Source organism: Portunus trituberculatus, chromosome 8, assembly GCF_017591435.1.
Source record: "Portunus trituberculatus isolate SZX2019 chromosome 8, ASM1759143v1, whole genome shotgun sequence".
NCBI lineage: Eukaryota > Metazoa > Arthropoda > Malacostraca > Decapoda > Portunidae > Portunus > Portunus trituberculatus.
The window spans coordinates 1842501-1845000 of NC_059262.1; the positions used below are offsets into that span (position 1 = coordinate 1842501).

Here is a 2500-nt window from a genome sequence, read left to right on the forward strand (position 1 = left end):
ACTGAAGAGGAGGAGAAGGAGGAGGAGGAGGAGGAGGAGGAGGAGGAAGGAGGAGGAGGAGGAGGAAGGAGGTAAAATCTATCTTGTATTGACATTAATTAGTTTAATCTCGATAAATGAAAACTAATAAATAAATAAATAAATAAATGATAAGATTTATTATTATTATTATTATTATTATTATTATTATTATTATTATTATTCGTCTGTTACTTTAAATATTGCCTAGAGAGAGAGAGAGAGAGAGAGAGAGAGAGAGAGAGAGAGAGAGAGAGAGAGAGAGAGAGAGAGAGAGAGAGGAATAAAATGTAAAAGAGAGACAGGTAGATGAGAAAAAGAAAAAAAAGAAATAGAAGTAGAAATTAGAAGAAAATGACAGACAGACAGACAGACAGACAGACAGACAGACAGATAGACAGACAGACAGACAGACAGACAGACAGACAAATATAGACTATAAAATGAAACGAAATTAATCAAAAAAATAAGAAAAAAAATGAAAAAAGGAAACTGGGAAATGAAATATGAATGAAAGAAATGAATAAAATGAAGGAAATAAAGAAAATATGAGTGTTTTGATAATACAAATGAAGGAAATGAAGGAGATATGAAGTTTTTGAAAGTTAAAGAAGTGATGAACAGGAAAGAAAGAAGGAAATTTGACCTTCTGATAATTGAAATGAAGGAAATGAAGGAAATAAGAATGAAGAGTGAAGGAAATGAAAGAAATGAAGGAAATAACAATGAAGAGTGAAGGAAATGAAGGAAATAAGAATGAAGAGTGAAGGAAATGAAGGAAATGAAAGAAATAAGAATGAAGAATGAAAGAAATGAAGGAAATGAAGGAAATAATAACAAAGAGTGAAGGAAATGAAGGAAATAACAATGAGAAATGAAGGAAATGAAGGAAATAAGAATGAAGAGTGAAGGAAATGAAGGAAATAAGAGTGAGAAATGAAGGAAATGAAGGAAATACTAGTAAGAAATGAAGGAAATGAAGGAAATAACAATGTAAAGTGAAAGAAATGAAGGAATTGAAGGAAATGAGAATGAAAAAAATGATAAAAATTGAAGGAAATATTTTTTGATGACGAAAAATGAAGGAAGGAAGGAAGGAAAGAAAAGAAGGAAGAAAGGAAATTTGACTATTTTAATCACAGAATTGAAGGAAATGAAGGAAATAGGAAAAAAATGAAAAAGAAAAAAAACAAAAAAATGGAGAAAATTGTCTTGACTTTAAAGAAAATGAAAAAAAAAATAGAGGAAAATGGGAAAGTGGGAACCAGAAGAGGGAAAAAAGGGGAAAAAAAGGGGAATAGGGCGAGAATAGTGAAAAAGAGGGGAAAAAGAACAAAGAAGAGGAAAAGGGGAAAAAAAGAAAAGATGGGAACCAGAAGAAGGAGAAAAGGGGAAAAATAGGGAAAAAGGAAACAGAATACTGGGAAAAAGGAAAATATATAGAGGAAAGATGACCAAAAGAGGGGAAAAGGGGAAATAGAGGAAAAGGACATAGAAGAGGGGAAAAAGTGGAAATATAGTAAAAAGAGAATTGGAAGAGGGGAAAAAAAGGAAAAACATAAGGAAAAAAGTAAAAAGAGGAAAAATAAGGAAAAGAGAACCAGAGAAGGGAAAAGTAAAAAAGAGGGGAAAAGAGAACCAGAAAAGGGAAAAGGGAAAAAGAGAGGAAAAAGAGGGAAAAGGGAAAAATGAGAGGAAAAGAGAACACAGAAGAGGGAAAAGGGAAAAGAGGGGAAAAGAGGAGAAGAAGAGGAAAAGACTAAAAAATAAGGGAAAAGAGAACACAGAAGAGGGAAAAGAGGGGAAAAGAGGGGAAAAGGGAACACAGAAGAGGGAAAAGGGAAAAGAGGGGAAAAAGAGAAATAGAAGAGAGAAAAAAGGGGAAATAGGGAAAGAGAGACACGAGAGAGAAAAAGGAAAACAGGAAAAAACAACCAGAAGAAGGAAAAAGGGGAAAATAGAATAAAAACCAGAACCAATATAGGGAAAAAAGGATAAAGAGGGGAAAAGAGAACCAGGAAAGGGAAAAAAGGGAAAAATATGGAATAAGAGACACAGAGGAGGGAAAAAGGGAAAATAGAGGAAAAGAGAGCCAGTGAGAGGAAAAAAGGGAAAATAGAGGAAAAGAGAACAAGGGAAGGGAAAAAAGGGGAAAATAGAGGAAAAGACAGCCAGTGGAAGGGAAAAAGGGGAAAATAGAGGAAAAGGGAAACAGTAGAAGGGAAAAAGAGGAAAATAGAGGAAAAGGGAACAAGTGGAAGGGAAAAAAAGGGGAAAATAGAGGAAAAGGGAACCAGTGGAAGGGAAAAAGGGGAAAATAGAGGAAAAGTGAACCAGTGGAAGGGAAAAAAAGGGGAAAAAAGAGGAAAAGGGAAACAGTGGAAGGGAAAATAGAGGAAAAGGGAAACAGTGAGAGGGAAAAAGGGGAAAAATAGAGAAAAGAGAACCAGTGGAAGGAAAAAAAGGGGAAAATAGTGGAAAA

General features: G+C 34.2%; 1 protein-coding gene across 8 annotated transcripts in view; it reads right to left on the reverse strand.

Moving 5' to 3' along the window:
- The window catches only part of LOC123500787 (protein NDRG3-like), a 66983-nt gene that overhangs the window by 36143 nt on the left and 28340 nt on the right, over positions 1-2500 (reverse strand). Inside the window, exon 2 of one of the 8 annotated variants that reach the window (XM_045249432.1) lies at position 1. This exon is cut by the window's left edge and continues 72 nt beyond it. The exons of the other annotated variants lie outside the window; for them this stretch is intronic. The gene's annotated coding sequence lies outside the window, so the exon portion shown is untranslated. The remainder of the gene's footprint in view (positions 2-2500) is intronic. 8 annotated transcript variants of the gene reach the window in all.